The 22,294-nt window shown below is 48.0% G+C and overlaps 23 non-coding genes across 23 annotated transcripts; all 23 read right to left on the reverse strand.

The window, feature by feature from the left end:
- Positions 1–377: 377 nt before the first annotated feature.
- On the reverse strand, positions 378–450 carry Trnar-ucg (transfer RNA arginine (anticodon UCG)). The gene has a single exon. It is a non-coding gene; the product is annotated as a tRNA-Arg (tRNA).
- Positions 451–1,358: 908 nt separating this feature from the next.
- On the reverse strand, positions 1,359–1,435 carry Trnak-cuu (transfer RNA lysine (anticodon CUU)). Its single transcript has one exon. It is a non-coding gene; the product is annotated as a tRNA-Lys (tRNA).
- Positions 1,436–1,883: 448 nt separating this feature from the next.
- Trnar-ucg (transfer RNA arginine (anticodon UCG)) lies at positions 1,884–1,956 on the reverse strand. Its single transcript has one exon. It is a non-coding gene; the product is annotated as a tRNA-Arg (tRNA).
- A 911-nt stretch (positions 1,957–2,867) lies between these two features.
- Positions 2,868–2,940, reverse strand: Trnak-cuu (transfer RNA lysine (anticodon CUU)). The gene has a single exon. It is a non-coding gene; the product is annotated as a tRNA-Lys (tRNA).
- A 452-nt stretch (positions 2,941–3,392) lies between these two features.
- Trnar-ucg (transfer RNA arginine (anticodon UCG)) lies at positions 3,393–3,465 on the reverse strand. Its single transcript has one exon. It is a non-coding gene; the product is annotated as a tRNA-Arg (tRNA).
- A 923-nt stretch (positions 3,466–4,388) lies between these two features.
- Trnak-cuu (transfer RNA lysine (anticodon CUU)) lies at positions 4,389–4,462 on the reverse strand. Its single transcript has one exon. It is a non-coding gene; the product is annotated as a tRNA-Lys (tRNA).
- A 451-nt stretch (positions 4,463–4,913) lies between these two features.
- Positions 4,914–4,986, reverse strand: Trnar-ucg (transfer RNA arginine (anticodon UCG)). The gene has a single exon. It is a non-coding gene; the product is annotated as a tRNA-Arg (tRNA).
- A 908-nt stretch (positions 4,987–5,894) lies between these two features.
- Positions 5,895–5,971, reverse strand: Trnak-cuu (transfer RNA lysine (anticodon CUU)). The gene has a single exon. It is a non-coding gene; the product is annotated as a tRNA-Lys (tRNA).
- A 448-nt stretch (positions 5,972–6,419) lies between these two features.
- Trnar-ucg (transfer RNA arginine (anticodon UCG)) lies at positions 6,420–6,492 on the reverse strand. The gene has a single exon. It is a non-coding gene; the product is annotated as a tRNA-Arg (tRNA).
- Positions 6,493–7,406: 914 nt separating this feature from the next.
- On the reverse strand, positions 7,407–7,479 carry Trnak-cuu (transfer RNA lysine (anticodon CUU)). Its single transcript has one exon. It is a non-coding gene; the product is annotated as a tRNA-Lys (tRNA).
- Positions 7,480–7,931: 452 nt separating this feature from the next.
- Positions 7,932–8,004, reverse strand: Trnar-ucg (transfer RNA arginine (anticodon UCG)). The gene has a single exon. It is a non-coding gene; the product is annotated as a tRNA-Arg (tRNA).
- A 1,442-nt stretch (positions 8,005–9,446) lies between these two features.
- On the reverse strand, positions 9,447–9,519 carry Trnar-ucg (transfer RNA arginine (anticodon UCG)). Its single transcript has one exon. It is a non-coding gene; the product is annotated as a tRNA-Arg (tRNA).
- A 908-nt stretch (positions 9,520–10,427) lies between these two features.
- Trnak-cuu (transfer RNA lysine (anticodon CUU)) lies at positions 10,428–10,500 on the reverse strand. The gene has a single exon. It is a non-coding gene; the product is annotated as a tRNA-Lys (tRNA).
- Positions 10,501–10,952: 452 nt separating this feature from the next.
- Trnar-ucg (transfer RNA arginine (anticodon UCG)) lies at positions 10,953–11,025 on the reverse strand. Its single transcript has one exon. It is a non-coding gene; the product is annotated as a tRNA-Arg (tRNA).
- A 1,439-nt stretch (positions 11,026–12,464) lies between these two features.
- On the reverse strand, positions 12,465–12,537 carry Trnar-ucg (transfer RNA arginine (anticodon UCG)). Its single transcript has one exon. It is a non-coding gene; the product is annotated as a tRNA-Arg (tRNA).
- Positions 12,538–13,457: 920 nt separating this feature from the next.
- Trnak-cuu (transfer RNA lysine (anticodon CUU)) lies at positions 13,458–13,530 on the reverse strand. The gene has a single exon. It is a non-coding gene; the product is annotated as a tRNA-Lys (tRNA).
- Positions 13,531–13,982: 452 nt separating this feature from the next.
- On the reverse strand, positions 13,983–14,055 carry Trnar-ucg (transfer RNA arginine (anticodon UCG)). Its single transcript has one exon. It is a non-coding gene; the product is annotated as a tRNA-Arg (tRNA).
- A 905-nt stretch (positions 14,056–14,960) lies between these two features.
- Trnak-cuu (transfer RNA lysine (anticodon CUU)) lies at positions 14,961–15,034 on the reverse strand. Its single transcript has one exon. It is a non-coding gene; the product is annotated as a tRNA-Lys (tRNA).
- Positions 15,035–15,485: 451 nt separating this feature from the next.
- On the reverse strand, positions 15,486–15,558 carry Trnar-ucg (transfer RNA arginine (anticodon UCG)). The gene has a single exon. It is a non-coding gene; the product is annotated as a tRNA-Arg (tRNA).
- A 905-nt stretch (positions 15,559–16,463) lies between these two features.
- Trnak-cuu (transfer RNA lysine (anticodon CUU)) lies at positions 16,464–16,536 on the reverse strand. Its single transcript has one exon. It is a non-coding gene; the product is annotated as a tRNA-Lys (tRNA).
- A 452-nt stretch (positions 16,537–16,988) lies between these two features.
- Positions 16,989–17,061, reverse strand: Trnar-ucg (transfer RNA arginine (anticodon UCG)). The gene has a single exon. It is a non-coding gene; the product is annotated as a tRNA-Arg (tRNA).
- A 908-nt stretch (positions 17,062–17,969) lies between these two features.
- Positions 17,970–18,046, reverse strand: Trnak-cuu (transfer RNA lysine (anticodon CUU)). The gene has a single exon. It is a non-coding gene; the product is annotated as a tRNA-Lys (tRNA).
- Positions 18,047–18,494: 448 nt separating this feature from the next.
- Trnar-ucg (transfer RNA arginine (anticodon UCG)) lies at positions 18,495–18,567 on the reverse strand. The gene has a single exon. It is a non-coding gene; the product is annotated as a tRNA-Arg (tRNA).
- Between the last annotated feature and the right edge of the window lie 3,727 nt (positions 18,568–22,294).

Consider the following 22,294-nt stretch of genomic DNA (forward strand, 5'->3'; position numbering starts at 1 on the left):
CCATGCTTCCTAATGTTTTCCTAACGTCACACTCGTCACGTACTTCACTTTTATTTCATAATCATTTCTGAGAGGTAAAGGAATTGCATGACAATCTGCAGAGCTAGCGGCGTCAAAATTAACACACATACTTGATGTGACTCAAAAGCCGAACGAGTTACTTTCCGACGTTGTTTTAGATGTGCAAGTGCCAGTCAAAACTCTCGGTGAGGGCACTCTGCCGACCATTTCGCTAGTTAACACCGGTCTTGTTGTGTGTGTTTCAGGTTCAAGACCATCTCCAAGTACAAAATGGTCAACAGCAACATTCAGACGGTTTCGTACTGCTCAATTGCTACATTAAAACGGTATGTTTCTTTTTCAGAAATGGAAAAACACGACCGTGACAGGATTCGAACCTGCAATCTTCGGATCCGAAGTCCGACGCCTTATCCATTAGGCCACACGGTCACTGACGACCAAGTGTAACTTATATACGACCCATTTCGAAACGCTCACACCCCCTGAGGAACTGTGTTTTCGTTCCACACAGCCGCTGCCCCTTACTCTTTTCCACCCATTCGTTACATTCAACCTCTTACGAGACCGACCAAACATAGACAGGAAAACAAGACCACACACTTTGCGCATTCGGAATCGATGGCAGGGTGTCCCTCGCCGCATTTGCTACGATGGCCATTTGCTACTTATGCAGAAGCGGCGGCGGCGGCGGCGACGACGACGACGACCGCAAGAGGCTCTGAGATTTGTGAGAAATACATCTATAAAATGTAATTCAGACTGCCTCGTCTCACCTTATGCTAAACCGCTTTGGCAAATGCTTTATCTGCGCCATTCGCCTTAATCACATCTGAGAGTAATTCTTAATAATACGCCTGTCGCTAATTGTTCCTCATCACAGATACTGCTTTCTATACGGCTACGATGCGCAACTGATTTCCAAGATTCGTCTTCCTCCTGTGAGGATGGAACTCACGACCCCTGGTTTACTAGACCAATGCTCTACCACTGACCTAAACAGGCGCCGCCTAGCTGCACTTTTGTGTACTTCGTCCGTATGGTTGTCTGAATCATCAGACTTCAGCTGACGACACTTCATATTTTCGACTAATATTTGCAGCTATGGCGACCCATTACTGCTTGGCTACACATCTGACACGTAGCCGTGTTCTCTCCAACCAAAACCACTTGCACTTCAGAACATGACTTTCACACATGTCTACAAAATCACCTTCACTTCAAATACAGTTTTCTTGCGACTGATGGAGACGTAGGCAAATTTATAGTTGCTATTTCCATTACATCACGTTAATCAGAAAATCGGTAATTTACATCTGCAGCGGAAAAAAATTCCGTTCCGGCCAGCGTAGGGCTCGAACCCACGACCCTGTGAATAAGAGTCTCATGCTCTACCGACTGAGCTAGCCGTGCTGCCTCGGTGGATACCTGATTGGCAGCAGATCACACAGTAATCGTTTGGGTTGGGTGGTCCCATACAGAATCTCTCCATGCTTCCTAATGTTTTCCTAACGTCACACTCGTCACGTACTTCACTTTTATTTCATAATCATTTCTGAGAGGTAAAGGAATTGCATGACAATCTGCAGAGCTAGCGGCGTCAAAATTAACACACATACTTGATGTGACTCAAAAGCCGAACGAGTTATTTTCCGACGTTGTTTTAGATGTGCAAGTGCCAGTCAAAACTCGCGGTGAGGGCACTCTGCCGACCATTTCGCTAGTTAACACCGGTCTTGTTGTGTGTGTTTCAGGTTCAAGACCATCTCCAAGTACAAAATGGTCAACAGCAACATTCAGACGGTTTCGTACTGCTCAATTGCTACATTAAAACGGTATGTTTCTTTTTCAGAAATGGAAAAACATGACCGTGACAGGATTCGAACCTGCAATCTTCGGATCCGAAGTCCGACGCCTTATCCATTAGGCCACACGGTCACTAACGACCAAGTGTAACTTATATACGACCCATTTCGAAACGCTCACACCCCCTGAGGAACTGTGTTTTCGTTCCACACAGCCGCTGCCCCTTACTCTTTTCCACCCATTCGTTACATTCAACCTCTTACGAGACCGACCAAACATAGACAGGAAAACAAGACCACACACTTTGCGCATTCGGAATCGATGGCAGGGTGTCCCTCGCCGCATTTGCTACGATGGCCATTTGCTACTTATGCAGAAGCGGCGGCGGCGGCGACGACGACGACGACGACGACCGCGAGAGGCTCTGAGATTTGTGAGAAATACATCTATAAAATGTAATACAGACTGCCTCGTCTCACCTTATGCTAAACCGCTTTGGCAAATGCTTTATCTGCGCCATTCGCCTTAATCACATCTGAGAGTAATTCTTAATAATACGCCTGTCGCTAATTGTTCCTCATCACAGATACTGCTTTCTATACGGCTACGATGCGCAACTGATTTCCAAGATTCGTCTTCCTCCTGTGAGGATGGAACTCACGACCCCTGGTTTACTAGACCAATGCTCTACCACTGACCAAAACAGGCGCCGCCTAGCGGCACTTTTGCGTACTTCGTCCGTACGGTCGTCTGAATCATCAGACTTCAGCTGACAACACTTCATATTTTCGACTAATATTTGCAGCTATGGCGACCCATTACTGCTTGGCTACACATCTGACACGTAGCCGTGTTCTTTCCAACCTAAACCACTTGCACTTCAGAACATGACTTTCACACATGTCTACAAAATCACCTTCAATTCAAATACAGTTTTCTAGCGACTGATGGAGACGTAGGCAAATTTTAAAGTTGCTATTTCCATTACATCACGTTAATCAGAAAATCGGTAATTTACTTCTGCAGCGGAAAAAATTCCGTTCCGCCCAGCGTAGGGCTCGAACCCACGACCCTGTGAATAAGAGTCTCATGCTCTACCGACTGAGCTAGCCGTGCTGCCTCGTTGGATACCTGCTGGGCAGCAGATCACACAGTACTCGTTTGGGTTGGTAGGTCCCATACAGAATCTCTCCATGCTTCCTAATGTTTTCCTAACGTCACACTCGTCACGTACTTCACTTTTATTTCATAATCATTTCTGAGAGGTAAAGGAATTGCATGACAATCTGCAGAGCTAGCGGCGTCAAAATTAACACACATACTTGATGTGACTCAAAAGCCGAACGAGTTACTTTCCGACGTTGTTTTAGATGTGCAAGTGCCAGTCAAAACTCGCGGTGAGGGCACTCTGCCGACCATTTCGCTAGTTAACACCGGTCTTGTTGTGTGTGTTTCAGGTTCAAGACCATCTCCAAGTACAAAATGGTCAACAGCAACATTCAGACGGTTTCGTACTGCTCAATTGCTACATTAAAACGGTATGTTTCTTTTTCAGAAATGGAAAAACACGACCGTGACAGGATTCGAACCTGCAATCTTCGGATCCGAAGTCCGACGCCTTATCCATTAGGCCACACGGTCACTGACGACCAAGTGTAACTTATATACGACCCATTTCGAAACGCTCACACCCCCTGAGGAACTGTGTTTTCGTTCCACACAGCCCCTGCCCCTTACTCTTTTCCACCCATTCGTTACATTCAACCTCTTACGAGACCGACCAAACATAGACAGGAAAACAAGACCACACACTTTGCGCATTCGGAATCGATGGCAGGGTGTCCCTCGCCGCATTTGCTACGATGGCCATTTGCTACTTATGCAGAAGCGGCGGCGGCGGCGGCGGCGACGACGACGACGACGACGACGACGACCGCAAGAGGCTCTGAGATTTGTGAGAAATACATCTATAAAATGTAATTCAGACTGCCTCGTCTCACCTTATGCTAAACCGCTTTGGCAAATGCTTTATCTGCGCCATTCGCCTTAATCACATCTGAGAGTAATTCTTAATAATACGCCTGTCGCTAATTGTTCCTCATCACAGATACTGCTTTCTATACGGCTACGATGCGCAACTGATTTCCAAGATTCGTCTTCCTCCTGTGAGGATGGAACTCACGACCCCTGGTTTACTATACCAATGCTCTACCACTGACCTAAACAGGCGCCGCCTAGCTGCACTTTTGTGTACTTCGTCCGTACGGTCGTCTGAATCATCAGACTTCAGCTGACGACACTTCATATTTTCGACTAATATTTGCAGCTATGGCGACCCATTACTGCTTGGCTACACATCTGACACGTAGCCGTGTTCTCTCCAACCAAAACCACTTGCACTTCAGAACATGACTTTCACACATGTCTACAAAATCACCTTCACTTCAAATACAGTTTTCTTGCGACTGATGGAGACGTAGGCAAATTTATAGTTGCTATTTCCATTACATCACGTTAATCAGAAAATCGGTAATTTACATCTGCAGCGGAAAAAAATTCCGTTCCAGCCAGCGTAGGGCTCGAACCCACGACCCTGTGAATAAGAGTCTCATGCTCTACCGACTGAGCTAGCCGTGCTGCCTCGGTGGATACCTGATTGGCAGCAGATCACACAGTAATCGTTTGGGTTGGGTGGTCCCATACAGAATCTCTCCATGCTTCCTAATGTTTTCCTAACGTCACACTCGTCACGTACTTCACTTTTATTTCATAATCATTTCTGAGAGGTAAAGGAATTGCATGACAATCTGCAGAGCTAGCGGCGTCAAAATTAACACACATACTTGATGTGACTCAAAAGCCGAACGAGTTACTTTCCGACGTTGTTTTAGATGTGCAAGTGCCAGTCAAAACTCGCGGTGAGGGCACTCTGCCGACCATTTCGCTAGTTAACACCGGTCTTGTTGTGTGTGTTTCAGGTTCAAGACCATCTCCAAGTACAAAATGGTCAACAGCAACATTCAGACGGTTTCGTACTGCTCAATTGCTACATTAAAACGGTATGTTTCTTTTTCAGAAATGGAAAAACACGACCGTGACAGGATTCGAACCTGCAATCTTCGGATCCGAAGTCCGACGCCTTATCCATTAGGCCACACGGTCACTGACGACCAAGTGTAACTTATATACGACCCATTTCGAAACGCTCACACCCCCTGAGGAACTGTGTTTTCGTTCCACACAGCCGCTGCCCCTTACTCTTTTCCACCCATTCGTTACATTCAACCTCTTACGAGACCGACCAAACATAGACAGGAAAACAAGACCACACACTTTGCGCATTCGGAATCGATGGCAGGGTGTCCCTCGCCGCATTTGCTACGATGGCCATTTGCTACTTATGCAGAAGCGGCGGCGGCGGCGGCGACGACGACGACGACCGCAAGAGGCTCTGAGATTTGTGAGAAATACATCTATAAAATGTAATTCAGACTGCCTCGTCTCACCTTATGCTAAACCGCTTTGGCAAATGCTTTATCTGCGCCATTCGCCTTAATCACATCTGAGAGTAATTCTTAATAATACGCCTGTCGCTAATTGTTCCTCATCACAGATACTGCTTTCTATACGGCTACGATGCGCAACTGATTTCCAAGATTCGTCTTCCTCCTGTGAGGATGGAACTCACGACCCCTGGTTTACTAGACCAATGCTCTACCACTGACCTAAACAGGCGCCGCCTAGCTGCACTTTTGTGTACTTCGTCCGTATGGTTGTCTGAATCATCAGACTTCAGCTGACGACACTTCATATTTTCGACTAATATTTGCAGCTATGGCGACCCATTACTGCTTGGCTACACATCTGACACGTAGCCGTGTTCTCTCCAACCAAAACCACTTGCACTTCAGAACATGACTTTCACACATGTCTACAAAATCACCTTCACTTCAAATACAGTTTTCTTGCGACTGATGGAGACGTAGGCAAATTTATAGTTGCTATTTCCATTACATCACGTTAATCAGAAAATCGGTAATTTACATCTGCAGCGGAAAAAAATTCCGTTCCGGCCAGCGTAGGGCTCGAACCCACGACCCTGTGAATAAGAGTCTCATGCTCTACCGACTGAGCTAGCCGTGCTGCCTCGGTGGATACCTGATTGGCAGCAGATCACACAGTAATCGTTTGGGTTGGGTGGTCCCATACAGAATCTCTCCATGCTTCCTAATGTTTTCCTAACGTCACACTCGTCACGTACTTCACTTTTATTTCATAATCATTTCTGAGAGGTAAAGGAATTGCATGACAATCTGCAGAGCTAGCGGCGTCAAAATTAACACACATACTTGATGTGACTCAAAAGCCGAACGAGTTATTTTCCGACGTTGTTTTAGATGTGCAAGTGCCAGTCAAAACTCGCGGTGAGGGCACTCTGCCGACCATTTCGCTAGTTAACACCGGTCTTGTTGTGTGTGTTTCAGGTTCAAGACCATCTCCAAGTACAAAATGGTCAACAGCAACATTCAGACGGTTTCGTACTGCTCAATTGCTACATTAAAACGGTATGTTTCTTTTTCAGAAATGGAAAAACATGACCGTGACAGGATTCGAACCTGCAATCTTCGGATCCGAAGTCCGACGCCTTATCCATTAGGCCACACGGTCACTAACGACCAAGTGTAACTTATATACGACCCATTTCGAAACGCTCACACCCCCTGAGGAACTGTGTTTTCGTTCCACACAGCCGCTGCCCCTTACTCTTTTCCACCCATTCGTTACATTCAACCTCTTACGAGACCGACCAAACATAGACAGGAAAACAAGACCACACACTTTGCGCATTCGGAATCGATGGCAGGGTGTCCCTCGCCGCATTTGCTACGATGGCCATTTGCTACTTATGCAGAAGCGGCGGCGGCGGCGACGACGACGACGACGACGACGACCGCGAGAGGCTCTGAGATTTGTGAGAAATACATCTATAAAATGTAATACAGACTGCCTCGTCTCACCTTATGCTAAACCGCTTTGGCAAATGCTTTATCTGCGCCATTCGCCTTAATCACATCTGAGAGTAATTCTTAATAATACGCCTGTCGCTAATTGTTCCTCATCACAGATACTGCTTTCTATACGGCTACGATGCGCAACTGATTTCCAAGATTCGTCTTCCTCCTGTGAGGATGGAACTCACGACCCCTGGTTTACTAGACCAATGCTCTACCACTGACCAAAACAGGCGCCGCCTAGCGGCACTTTTGCGTACTTCGTCCGTACGGTCGTCTGAATCATCAGACTTCAGCTGACAACACTTCATATTTTCGACTAATATTTGCAGCTATGGCGACCCATTACTGCTTGGCTACACATCTGACACGTAGCCGTGTTCTTTCCAACCAAAACCACTTGCACTTCAGAACATGACTTTCACACATGTCTACAAAATCACCTTCAATTCAAATACAGTTTTCTAGCGACTGATGGAGACGTAGGCAAATTTTAAAGTTGCTATTTCCATTACATCACGTTAATCAGAAAATCGGTAATTTACTTCTGCAGCGGAAAAAATTCCGTTCCGCCCAGCGTAGGGCTCGAACCCACGACCCTGTGAATAAGAGTCTCATGCTCTACCGACTGAGCTAGCCGTGCTGCCTCGTTGGATACCTGCTGGGCAGCAGATCACACAGTACTCGTTTGGGTTGGTAGGTCCCATACAGAATCTCTCCATGCTTCCTAATGTTTTCCTAACGTCACACTCGTCACGTACTTCACTTTTATTTCATAATCATTTCTGAGAGGTAAAGGAATTGCATGACAATCTGCAGAGCTAGCGGCGTCAAAATTAACACACATACTTGATGTGACTCAAAAGCCGAACGAGTTACTTTCCGACGTTGTTTTAGATGTGCAAGTGCCAGTCAAAACTCGCGGTGAGGGCACTCTGCCGACCATTTCGCTAGTTAACACCGGTCTTGTTGTGTGTGTTTCAGGTTCAAGACCATCTCCAAGTACAAAATGGTCAACAGCAACATTCAGACGGTTTCGTACTGCTCAATTGCTACATTAAAACGGTATGTTTCTTTTTCAGAAATGGAAAAACACGACCGTGACAGGATTCGAACCTGCAATCTTCGGATCCGAAGTCCGACGCCTTATCCATTAGGCCACACGGTCACTGACGACCAAGTGTAACTTATATACGACCCATTTCGAAACGCTCACACCCCCTGAGGAACTGTGTTTTCGTTCCACACAGCCCCTGCCCCTTACTCTTTTCCACCCATTCGTTACATTCAACCTCTTACGAGACCGACCAAACATAGACAGGAAAACAAGACCACACACTTTGCGCATTCGGAATCGATGGCAGGGTGTCCCTCGCCGCATTTGCTACGATGGCCATTTGCTACTTATGCAGAAGTGGCGGCGGCGGCGGCGGCGACGACGACGACGACGACGACCGCAAGAGGCTCTGAGATTTGTGAGAAATACATCTATAAAATGTAATTCAGACTGCCTCGTCTCACCTTATGCTAAACCGCTTTGGCAAATGCTTTATCTGCGCCATTCGCCTTAATCACATCTGAGAGTAATTCTTAATAATACGCCTGTCGCTAATTGTTCCTCATCACAGATACTGCTTTCTATACGGCTACGATGCGCAACTGATTTCCAAGATTCGTCTTCCTCCTGTGAGGATGGAACTCACGACCCCTGGTTTACTATACCAATGCTCTACCACTGACCTAAACAGGCGCCGCCTAGCTGCACTTTTGTGTACTTCGTCCGTACAGTCGTCTGAATCATCAGACTTCAGCTGACGACACTTCATATTTTCGACTAATATTTGCAGCTATGGCGACCCATTACTGCTTGGCTACACATCTGACACGTAGCCGTGTTCTCTCCAACCAAAACCACTTGCACTTCAGAACATGACTTTCACACATGTCTACAAAATCACCTTCACTTCAAATACAGTTTTCTTGCGACTGATGGAGACGTAGGCAAATTTATAGTTGCTATTTCCATTACATCACGTTAATCAGAAAATCGGTAATTTACATCTGCAGCGGAAAAAAATTCCGTTCCAGCCAGCGTAGGGCTCGAACCCACGACCCTGTGAATAAGAGTCTCATGCTCTACCGACTGACCTAGCCGTGCTGCCTCGGTGGATACCTGATTGGCAGCAGATCACACAGTAATCGTTTGGGTTGGGTGGTCCCATACAGAATCTCTCCATGCTTCCTAATGTTTTCCTAACGTCACACTCGTCACGTACTTCACTTTTATTTCATAATCATTTCTGAGAGGTAAAGGAATTGCATGACAATCTGCAGAGCTAGCGGCGTCAAAATTAACACACATACTTGATGTGAATCAAAAGCCGAACGAGTTACTTTCCGACGTTGTTTTAGATGTGCAAGTGCCAGTCAAAACTCGCGGTGAGGGCACTCTGCCGACCATTTCGCTAGTTAACACCGGTCTTGTTGTGTGTGTTTCAGGTTCAAGACCATCTCCAAGTACAAAATGGTCAACAGCAACATTCAGACGGTTTCGTACTGCTCAATTGCTACATTAAAACGGTATGTTTCTTTATCAGAAATGGAAAAACACGACCGTGACAGGATTCGAACCTGCAATCTTCGGATCCGAAGTCCGACGCCTTATCCATTAGGCCACACGGTCACTGACGACCAAGTGTAACTTATATACGACCCATTTCGAAACGCTCACACCCCCTGAGGAACTGTGTTTTCGTTCAACACAGCCGCTGCCCCTTACTCTTTCCCACCCATTCGTTACATTCAACCTCTTACGAGACCGACCAAACATACAAAGGAAAAGAAGACCACACACTTTGCGCATTCGGAATCGATGGCAGGGTATCCCTCGCCGCATTTGCTACGATGCCCATTTGCTACTTATGCAGAAGCGGCGGCGGCGGCGACGACGACGACGACGACCGCGAGAGGCTCTGAGATTTGTGAGAAATACATCTATAAAATGTAATTCAGACTGCCTCGTCTCACCTTATGCTAAACCGCTTTGGCAAATGCTTTATGTGCGCCATTCGCCTTAATCACATCTGAGAGTAATTCTTAATAATACGCCTGTCGCTAATTGTTCCCCATCACAGATACTGCTTTCTATACGGCTACGATGCGCAACTGATTTCCAAGATTCGTCTTCCTCCTGTGAGGATGGAACTCACGACCCCTGGTGTACTAGACCAATGCTCTACCACTGACCAAAACAGGCGCCGCCTAGCGGCACTTTTGCGTACTTCGTCCGTACGGTCGTCTGAATCATCAGACTTCAGCTGACAACACTTCATATTTTCGACTAATATTTGCAGCTATGGCGACCCATTACTGCTTGGCTACACATCTGACACGTAGCCGTGTTCTTTCCAACCAAAACCACTTGCACTTCAGAACATGACTTTCACACATGTCTACAAAATCACCTTCAATTCAAATACAGTTTTCTAGCGACTGATGGAGACGTAGGCAAATTTTAAAGTTGCTATTTCCATTACATCACGTTAATCAGAAAATCGGTAATTTACTTCTGCAGCGGAAAAAATTCCGTTCCGCCCAGCGTAGGGCTCGAACCCACGACCCTGTGAATAAGAGTCTCATGCTCTACCGACTGAGCTAGCCGTGCTGCCTCGTTGGATACCTGCTGGGCAGCAGATCACACAGTACTCGTTTGGGTTGGTAGGTCCCATACAGAATCTCTCCATGCTTCCTAATGTTTTCCTAACGTCACACTCGTCACGTACTTCACTTTTATTTCATAATCATTTCTGAGAGGTAAAGGAATTGCATGACAATCTGCAGAGCTAGCGGCGTCAAAATTAACACACATACTTGATGTGACTCAAAAGCCGAACGAGTTACTTTCCGACGTTGTTTTAGATGTGCAAGTGCCAGTCAAAACTCGCGGTGAGGGCACTCTGCCGACCATTTCGCTAGTTAACACCGGTCTTGTTGTGTGTGTTTCAGGTTCAAGACCATCTCCAAGTACAAAATGGTCAACAGCAACATTCAGACGGTTTCGTACTGCTCAATTGCTACATTAAAACGGTATGTTTCTTTTTCAGAAATGGAAAAACACGACCGTGACAGGATTCGAACCTGCAATCTTCGGATCCGAAGTCCGACGCCTTATCCATTAGGCCACACGGTCACTGACGACCAAGTGTAACTTATATACGACCCATTTCGAAACGCTCACACCCCCTGAGGAACTGTGTTTTCGTTCAACACAGCCCCTGCCCCTTACTCTTTTCCACCCATTCGTTACATTCAACCTCTTACGAGACCGACTAAACATAGACAGGAAAACAAGACCACACACTTTGCGCATTCGGAATCGATGGCAGGGTGTCCCTCGCCGCATTTGCTACGATGGCCATTTGCTACTTATGCAGAAGCGGCGGCGGCGGCGACGACGACGACGACGACGACGACCGCGAGAGGCTCTGAGATTTGTGAGAAATACATCTATAAAATGTAATTCAGACTGCCTCGTCTCACCTTATGCTAAACCGCTTTGGCAAATGCTTTATCTGCGCCATTCGCCTTAATCACATCTGAGAGTAATTCTTAATAATACGCCTGTCGCTAATTGTTCCTCATCACAGATACTGCTTTCTATACGGCTACGATGCGCAACTGATTTCCAAGATTCGTCTTCCTCCTGTGAGGATGGAACTCACGACCCCTGGTTTACTAGACCAATGCTCTACCACTGACCTAAACAGGCGCCGCCTAGCGGCACTTTTGTGTACTTCGTCCGTATGGTTGTCTGAATCATCAGACTTCAGCTGACGACACTTCATATTTTCGACTAATATTTGCAGCTATGGCGACCCATTACTGCTTGGCTACACATCTGACACGTAGCCGTGTTCTCTCCAACCAAAACCACTTGCACTTCAGAACATGACTTTCACACATGTCTACAAAATCACCTTCACTTCAAATACAGTTTTCTTGCGACTGATGGAGACGTAGGCAAATTTATAGTTGCTATTTCCATTACATCACGTTAATCAGAAAATCGGTAATTTACATCTGCAGCGGAAAAAAATTCCGTTCCGGCCAGCGTAGGGCTCGAACCCAAGACCCTGTGAATAAGAGTCTCATGCTCTACCGACTGAGCTAGCCGTGCTGCCTCGGTGGATACCTGATTGGCAGCAGATCACACAGTAATCGTTTGGGTTGGGTGGTCCCATACAGAATCTCTCCATGCTTCCTAATGTTTTCCTAACGTCACACTCGTCACGTACTTCACTTTTATTTCATAATCATTTCTGAGAGGTAAAGGAATTGCATGACAATCTGCAGAGCTAGCGGCGTCAAAATTAACACACATACTTGATGTGACTCAAAAGCCGAACGAGTTACTTTCCGACGTTGTTTTAGATGTGCAAGTGCCAGTCAAAACTCGCGGTGAGGGCACTCTGCCGACCATTTCGCTAGTTAACACCGGTCTTGTTGTGTGTGTTTCAGGTTCAAGACCATCTCCAAGTACAAAATGGTCAACAGCAACATTCAGACGGTTTCGTACTGCTCAATTGCTACATTAAAACGGTATGTTTCTTTATCAGAAATGGAAAAACACGACCGTGACAGGATTCGAACCTGCAATCTTCGGATCCGAAGTCCGACGCCTTATCCATTAGGCCACACGGTCACTGACGACCAAGTGTAACTTATATACGACCCATTTCGAAACGCTCACACCCCCTGAGGAACTGTGTTTTCGTTCCACACAGCCGCTGCCCCTTACTCTTTCCCACCCATTCGTTACATTCAACCTCTTACGAGACCGACCAAACATACAAAGGAAAAGAAGACCACACACTTTGCGCATTCGGAATCGATGGCAGGGTATCCCTCGCCGCATTTGCTACGATGGCCATTTCCTACTTATGCAGAAGCGGCGGCGGCGGCGACGACGACGACGACGACGACGACGACGACCGCGAGAGGCTCTGAGATTTGTGAGAAATACATCTATAAAATGTAATTCAGACTGCCTCGTCTCACCTTATGCTAAACCGCTTTGGCAAATGCTTTATCTGCGCCATTCGCCTTAATCACATCTGAGAGTAATTCTTAATAATACGCCTGTCGCTAATTGTTCCTCATCACAGATACTGCTTTCTATACGGCTACGATGCGCAACTGATTTCCAAGATTCGTCTTCCTCCTGTGAGGATGGAACTCACGACCCCTGGTTTACTAGACCAATGCTCTACCACTGACCTAAACAGGCGCCGCCTAGCGGCACTTTTGCGTACTTCGTCCGTACGGTCGTCTGAATCATCAGACTTCAGCTGACAACACTTCATATTTTCGACTAATATTTGCAGCTATGGCGACCCATTACTGCTTGGCTACACATCTGACACGTAGCCGTGTTCTTTCCAACCAAAACCACTTGCACTTCAGAACATGACTTTCACACATGTCTACAAAATCACCTTCAATTCAAATACAGTTTTCTAGCGACTGATGGAGACGTAGGCAAATTTTAAAGTTGCTATTTCCATTACATCACGTTAATCAGAAAATCGGTAATTTACTTCTGCAGCGGAAAAAATTCCGTTCCGCCCAGCGTAGGGCTCGAACCCACGACCCTGTGAATAAGAGTCTCATGCTCTACCGACTGAGCTAGCCGTGCTGCCTCGTTGGATACCTGCTGGGCAGCAGATCACACAGTACTCGTTTGGGTTGGTAGGTCCCATACAGAATCTCTCCATGCTTCCTAATGTTTTCCTAACGTCACACTCGTCACGTACTTCACTTTTATTTCATAATCATTTCTGAGAGGTAAAGGAATTGCATGACAATCTGCAGAGCTAGCGGCGTCAAAATTAACACACATACTTGATGTGACTCAAAAGCCGAACGAGTTACTTTCCGACGTTGTTTTAGATGTGCAAGTGCCAGTCAAAACTCGCGGTGAGGGCACTCTGCCGACCATTTCGCTAGTTAACACCGGTCTTGTTGTGTGTGTTTCAGGTTCAAGACCATCTCCAAGTACAAAATGGTCAACAGCAACATTCAGACGGTTTCGTACTGCTCAATTGCTACATTAAAACGGTATGTTTCTTTTTCAGAAATGGAAAAACACGACCGTGACAGGATTCGAACCTGCAATCTTCGGATCCGAAGTCCGACGCCTTATCCATTAGGCCACACGGTCACTGACGACCAAGTGTAACTTATATACGACCCATTTCGAAACGCTCACACCCCCTGAGGAACTGTGTTTTCGTTCCACACAGCCCCTGCCCCTTACTCTTTTCCACCCATTCGTTACATTCAACCTCTTACGAGACCGACCAAACGTAGACAGGAAAACAAGACCACACACTTTGCGCATTCGGAATCGATGGCAGGGTGTCCCTCGCCGCATTCGCTACGATGGCCATTTGCTACTTATGCAGAAGCGGCGGCGGCGGCGACGACGACGACGACCGCGAGAGGCTCTGAGATTTGTGAGTAATACATCTATAAAATGTAATTCAGACTGCCTCGTCTCACCTTATGCTAAACCGCTTTGGCAAATGCTTTATCTGCGCCATTCGCCTTAATCACATCTGAGAGTAATTCTTAATAATACGCCTGTCGCTAATTGTTCCTCATCACAGATACTGCTTTCTATACGGCTACGATGCGCAACTGATTTCCAAGATTCGTCTTCCTCCTGTGAGGATGGAACTCACGACCCCTGGTTTACTAGACCAATGCTCTACCACTGACCTAAACAGGCGCCGCCTAGCGGCACTTTTGTGTACTTCGTCCGTATGGTTGTCTGAATCATCAGACTTCAGCTGACGACACTTCATATTTTCGACTAATATTTGCAGCTATGGCGACCCATTACTGCTTGGCTACACATCTGACACGTAGCCGTGTTCTCTCCAACCAAAACCACTTGCACTTCAGAACATGACTTTCACACATGTCTACAAAATCACCTTCACTTCAAATACAGTTTTCTTGCGACTGATGGAGACGTAGGCAAATTTATAGTTGCTATTTCCATTACATCACGTTAATCAGAAAATCGGTAATTTACATCTGCAGCGGAAAAAAATTCCGTTCCAGCCAGCGTAGGGCTCGAACCCACGACCCTGTGAATAAGAGTCTCATGCTCTACCGACTGAGCTAGCCGTGCTGCCTCGGTGGATACCTGATTGGCAGCAGATCACACAGTAATCGTTTGGGTTGGGTGGTCCCATACAGAATCTCTCCATGCTTCCTAATGTTTTCCTAACGTCACACTCGTCACGTACTTCACTTTTATTTCATAATCATTTCTGAGAGGTAAAGGAATTGCATGACAATCTGCAGAGCTAGCGGCGTCAAAATTAACACACATACTTGATGTGACTCAAAAGCCGAACGAGTTACTTTCCGACGTTGTTTTAGATGTGCAAGTGCCAGTCAAAACTCGCGGTGAGGGCACTCTGCCGACCATTTCGCTAGTTAACACCGGTCTTGTTGTGTGTGTTTCAGGTTCAAGACCATCTCCAAGTACAAAATGGTCAACAGCAACATTCAGACGGTTTCGTACTGCTCAATTGCTACATTAAAACGGTATGTTTCTTTTTCAGAAATGGAAAAACATGAACGTGACAGGATTCGAACCTGCAATCTTCGGATCCGAAGTCCGACGCCTTATCCATTAGGCCACACGGTCACTAACGACCAAGTGTAACTTATATACGACCCATTTCGAAACGCTCACACCCCCTGAGGAACTGTGTTTTCGTTCCACACAGCCGCTGCCCCTTACTCTTTTCCACCCATTCGTTACATTCAACCTCTTACGAGACCGACCAAACATAGACAGGAAAACAAGACCACACACTTTGCGCATTCGGAATCGATGGCAGGGTGTCCCTCGCCGCATTTGCTACGATGGCCATTTGCTACTTATGCAGAAGCGGCGGCGGCGGCGACGACGACGACGACCGCGAGAGGCTCTGAGATTTGTGAGAAATACATCTATAAAATGTAATTCAGACTGCCTCGTCTCACCTTATGCTAAACCGCTTTGGCAAATGCTTTATCTGCGCCATTCGCCTTAATCACATCTGAGAGTAATTCTTAATAATACGCCTGTCGCTAATTGTTCCTCATCACAGATACTGCTTTCTATACGGCTACGATGCGCAACTGATTTCCAAGATTCGTCTTCCTCCTGTGAGGATGGAACTCACGACCCCTGGTTTACTATACCAATGCTCTACCACTGACCAAAACAGGCGCCGCCTAGCGGCACTTTTGCGTACTTCGTCCGTACGGTCGTCTGAATCATCAGACTTCAGCTGACAACACTTCATATTTTCGACTAATATTTGCAGCTATGGCGACCCATTACTGCTTGGCTACACATCTGACACGTAGCCGTGTTCTTTCCAACCAAAACCACTTGCACTTCAGAACATGACTTTCACACATGTCTACAAAATCACCTTCAATTCAAATACAGTTTTCTAGCGACTGATGGAGACGTAGGCAAATTTTAAAGTTGCTATTTCCATTACATCACGTTAATCAGAAAATCGGTAATTTACTTCTGCAGCGGAAAAAATTCCGTTCCGCCCAGCGTAGGGCTCGAACCCACGACCCTGTGAATAAGAGTCTCATGCTCTACCGACTGAGCTAGCCGTGCTGCCTCGTTGGATACCTGCTGGGCAGCAGATCACACAGTACTCGTTTGGGTTGGTAGGTCCCATACAGAATCTCTCCATGCTTCCTAATGTTTTCCTAACGTCACACTCGTCACGTACTTCACTTTTATTTCATAATCATTTCTGAGAGGTAAAGGAATTGCATGACAATCTGCAGAGCTAGCGGCGTCAAAATTAACACACATACTTGATGTGACTCAAAAGCCGAACGAGTTACTTTCCGACGTTGTTTTAGATGTGCAAGTGCCAGTCAAAACTCGCGGTGAGGGCACTCTGCCGACCATTTCGCTAGTTAACACCGGTCTTGTTGTGTGTGTTTCAGGTTCAAGACCATCTCCAAGTACAAAATGGTCAACAGCAACATTCAGACGGTTTCGTACTGCTCAATTGCTACATTAAAACGGTATGTTTCTTTTTCAGAAATGGAAAAACACGACCGTGACAGGATTCGAACCTGCAATCTTCGGATCCGAAGTCCGACGCCTTATCCATTAGGCCACACGGTCACTGACGACCAAGTGTAACTTATGTACGACCCATTTCGAAACGCTCACACCCCCTGAGGAACTGTGTTTTCGTTCCACACAGCCCCTGCCCCTTACTCTTTTCCACCCATTCGTTACATTCAACCTCTTACGAGACCGACCAAACATAGACAGGAAAACAAGACCACACACTTTGCGCATTCGGAATCGATGGCAGGGTGTCCCTCGCCGCATTTGCTACGATGGCCATTTGCTACTTATGCAGAAGCGGCGGCGGCGGCGACGACGACGACGACGACCGCAAGAGGCTCTGAGATTTGTGAGAAATACATCTATAAAATGTAATTCAGACTGCCTCGTCTCACCTTATGCTAAACCGCTTTGGCAAATGCTTTATCTGCGCCATTCGCCTTAATCACATCTGAGAGTAATTCTTAGTAATACGCCTGTCGCTAATTGTTCCTCATCACAGATACTGCTTTCTATACGGCTACGATGCGCAACTGATTTCCAAGATTCGTCTTCCTCCTGTGAGGATGGAACTCACGACCCCTGGTTTACTAGACCAATGCTCTACCACTGACCTAAACAGGCGCCGCCTAGCGGCACTTTTGTGTACTTCGTCCGTATGGTTGTCTGAATCATCAGACTTCAGCTGACGACACTTCATATTTTCGACTAATATTTGCAGCTATGGCGACCCATTACTGCTTGGCTACACATCTGACACGTAGCCGTGTTCTCTCCAACCAAAACCACTTGCACTTCAGAACATGACTTTCACACATGTCTACAAAATCACCTTCACTTCAAATACAGTTTTCTTGCGACTGATGGAGACGTAGGCAAATTTATAGTTGCTATTTCCATTACATCACGTTAATCAGAAAATCGGTAATTTACATCTGCAGCGGAAAAAAATTCCGTTCCGGCCAGCGTAGGGCTCGAACCCACGACCCTGTGAATAAGAGTCTCATGCTCTACCGACTGAGCTAGCCGTGCTGCCTCGGTGGATACCTGATTGGCAGCAGATCACACAGTAATCGTTTGGGTTGGGTGGTCCCATACAGAATCTCTCCATGCTTCCTAATGTTTTCCTAACGTCACACTCGTCACGTACTTCACTTTTATTTCATAATCATTTCTGAGAGGTAAAGGAATTGCATGACAATCTGCAGAGCTAGCGGCGTCAAAATTAACACACATACTTGATGTGACTCAAAAGCCGAACGAGTTACTTTCCGACGTTGTTTTAGATGTGCAAGTGCCAGTCAAAACTCGCGGTGAGGGCACTCTGCCGACCATTTCGCTAGTTAACACCGGTCTTGTTGTGTGTGTTTCAGGTTCAAGACCATCTCCAAGTACAAAATGGTCAACAGCAACATTCAGACGGTTTCGTACTGCTCAATTGCTACATTAAAACGGTATGTTTCTTTTTCAGAAATGGAAAAACATGACCGTGACAGGATTCGAACCTGCAATCTTCGGATCCGAAGTCCGACGCCTTATCCATTAGGCCACACGGTCACTAACGACCAAGTGTAACTTATATACGACCCATTTCGAAACGCTCACACCCCCTGAGGAACTGTGTTTTCGTTCCACACAGCCGCTGCCCCTTACTCTTTTCCACCCATTCGTTACATTCAACCTCTTACGAGACCGACCAAACATAGACAGGAAAACAAGACCACACACTTTGCGCATTCGGAATCGATGGCAGGGTGTCCCTCGCCGCATTTGCTACGATGGCCATTTGCTACTTATGCAGAAGCGGCGGCGGCGGCGACGACGACGACCGCGAGAGGCTCTGAGATTTGTGAGAAATACATCTATAAAATGTAATTCAGACTGCCTCGTCTCACCTTATGCTAAACCGCTTTTTTTTTTTTTTTTCCTTTATTGTGATTTTAATACCTGTGACAAACAGGTAGGCCGGCAGCGGACCAAGTATGCCGCTCTTCGGCCTCAGAGTATACACAGAACAGAGATGAGTGAGATATAAAAACAATCAAGACGGCGGGGTACAAACAGTAGACAAAGCAGAGTTAAAACGGAGTCGGTCACGTGCGTAGCACAATGGATAAAAGCGGAGAAACACGGTGCACAAACGCAGATGGCAGATGGCCACACGTGAACCAGCGGAGCACAAACGACGAAACACAAACACACTGCAGGAGAGTCGAGGCACAAACACATGCGATGGTCTTCGGCGTAGGACGATGAAAGTAACTGATGGAAGACAGCAGAGTCGTGGCCTGCCAAGGGGAAAAGGTGTGGGGAAGAGGAGAGAGAGGGGGAGGGGAGGATGCCAGTGGAGGAGAGGGATGGAGGAGAAGGGGGAGGGTAGGGGGAGTGGAAGCCCAAGGAGAAAGGGGAGGGGAGGGAGGGAGAGAGGGGAGAGAGGGTGCCCACAGGAAAAGGAGAGGAGAGGGAAGGTAAGGCTCAAAGTTGGTAGGAGGGGTAGATGGAGGGGAGGAGGGCATCATCAGGGAGGGGGAGTTGACGGAAGCCACCGAGGGAGAGGGTGTGGAGGGTGTAAAGATGGAGAGCAGGTGGGATATAGGAATGCAGGCGCGGCAGCGGGTTGGGGTGGGAGAGGATGGGAGAGACAAGAGGGTGTGGAGGATCAAGCTTGCGGGAGGTGTAGAGGATCCGTAACCGTTCGAGGAAAAGGAGGAGGTGCGGGAAGGGAATCAGGTCATAGAGGATCCGCGTGGGGGAAGGGAGACGGATGCGATAGGCGAGGCGGAGCGCATGGCGTTCTAGGATCTGAATGGACTTGTAGAAGGTAGGAGGGGCAGAGATCCAGGCGGGATGAGCATAGCAAAGGATAGGACGGATGAGGGACTTGTAGGTGTAGAGGATGGTGGAAGGGTCCAGACCCCATGTACGGCCAGAAAGGAGCTTAAGGAGGCGGAGGCGGGAGCGTGCCTTGGCTTGGATCGTCCGGAGATGTGGGTTCCAGGAGAGGCGACGGTCGAGGGTGACACCAAGGTACTTGAGAGTAGGTGTGAGGGTGATGGGACGGCCATAAATAGTAAGATAGAAATCAAGGAGACGGAAGGAACGAGTGGTTTTGCCTACAATGATCGCCTGGGTCTTGGAAGGATTGACCTTGAGCAACCACTGGTTACACCAAGTGGTGAACCGGTCAAGATAGGATTGGAGAAGGTGCTGGGAGCGTTGCAGGGTGGGAGCGAGGGCAAGGAAGGCAGTGTCATCGGCGTACTGGAGAAGGTGTAGGGGAGGTGCAGGTGGAGGCATGTCTGCCGTGTAAAGGAGGTAGAGAAGAGGGGAAAGGACGGAACCTTGGGGCACACCGGCGGAGGGGTAGAAGGTGTAGGAATCAGTGTTGTGGATGGTGACATAGGAAGGACGGTGGGAAAGGAAGGAAGCGACCAGACGGACATAGTTGAGAGGAAGAGCAAAGGTTTGGAGCTTGAAAAGGAGACCGGAATGCCACACACGGTCATATGCGCGTTCGAGGTCGAGGGAAAGGAAGATGGCGGAACGACGGGAATTGAGTTGTTCGGAGAGGAGGTGAGTGAGGTGAAGGAGGAGGTCATCGGCTGAGAAGGACGGCCGAAAGCCACATTGGGTAGGGGGGAGGAGGCGGTGTTGGTGAAGGTGCTTGTGTAGGCGGCGGGTAAGAATGGATTCTAGGACCTTGCTGAAGACCGAGGTAAGGCTGATGGGACGGTAGGAGGAGACAGCGGAAGGCGGTTTGTCGGGCTTGAGGAACATCAGGATCCGGGAGGTTTTCCACAGGTCGGGGTAGTAGCCGGTGGACAGGACCACATTGTAGAGCCTGGCCAATGTGGAGAGGAAGGAGGCAGGAGCTTCACGGAGGTGACGGTAAGTAACACGATCGTGACCGGGAGCAGTGTTGCGTTTAGGGCGAAGTGTAGCAATGATATCTTGAGCGGTGATTGGGGTATTTAGTTCTGTGTGTGTGATGATGTCCAAGTACTGGAAGCCAGGAGCAAGCGGGGGGACAGAGGTATCAGTTCGATCACGGACATCAGGAAAGAGGGAATAATCGAACTGGGGATCGTCAGGGATGGTAAGGATATCGGAGAGGTAGGAGGCGAAATGGTTGGCCTTACTAAGGGCATCAGGGAAGGGGTGGTCATCATGAAGGAGAGGGTAGTAGGGAGAGGGTTTAGATCCGGTAAGGCGGCGGAAGGCTGACCAGTACTTGGACGAGTTGATAGGTAAGGTGGCATTAAGACGGGTGCATGTCTGTCGCCAGTCCCGGCGTTTCTTTGCCGTGAGTAAGTTCCTGATGTGTCGCTGTAGTTGCCGGTGGCGTCGTAGTGTGTCCTGGTCACGTGTGTGAAGGAAGGCACGGTAGAGCCGGCGGGATTCACGCAGGAGAAGGACGGCCTGTGGGGGTAAGGTGGGGCGGTGCGGATGGATGGCAATGGTAGGGACGTGGGCCTCCACGGCCTCAGACAAGGTCTGCTGGAGAAAGGAGGCAGCACGGGTAACGTCGTCAGGTTGGTGGTAGGTGAGGGGGTGGCTATCGACCTGGAGAGCAAGGGAGTCCCGGTAGGCATTCCAGTTGGCACGGGAGTAGTCATGGACATATTTCGGGGGAGGGTCATGGCGCGGGTCGGGACGGGGGCGACGACCGTCTGATACAGTGAGGAGGACAGGGAGATGGTCACTGCCAATGGGATCAAGGACGTCCACCGCTATGCGGCCAAGCAGGGTGGGGGAGGCTAGGACGACATCGGGAGTGGTATTGGATTCAGGGCGGGTGTGTTGGGGAATTGGAAGGACGTCGCCTTGGAGGGTGGCAAGGAACCGATGCCACCGCCGTAACTGGGCGGCAGAACGACTATGGATGTTAAGGTCGGCGGCGATCACGTAGGAGGAGAAGGTACGGTCGATGTGGGAAAGGAAGTCGAAAGGAATAGGTGCAGCGGGGCGGACATAGATGGTGGCACAGGTAAGGGTAAGGCCGGGGAAGAAGAGACTAAGGATCAAGTGTTCTGTGGGGTCAGGAAGGAGGGGTTGGAGCCGGACAGGGATCTGGCGGTGGTGGCCAATGGCAACTCCGCCACGCGCTATCTGGAGTGGATTGTCAGACCGGTGAAGGAGGTAGGGCGAGGTGTGGACGGTGTGGTGGGGCTGAAGAAAGGTTTCGTTCAGAAGGAAGGCATCCACACGGTGGGTCGTAAGGGTATGCATAAGGAGGTGCTTGTTGGTGGGAAGGGAGCGGATGTTATTGAACAGGATACGGTGC

This window comes from Schistocerca gregaria, unplaced genomic scaffold, assembly GCF_023897955.1.
Source record: "Schistocerca gregaria isolate iqSchGreg1 unplaced genomic scaffold, iqSchGreg1.2 ptg000180l, whole genome shotgun sequence".
Classification (NCBI taxonomy): domain Eukaryota; kingdom Metazoa; phylum Arthropoda; class Insecta; order Orthoptera; family Acrididae; genus Schistocerca; species Schistocerca gregaria.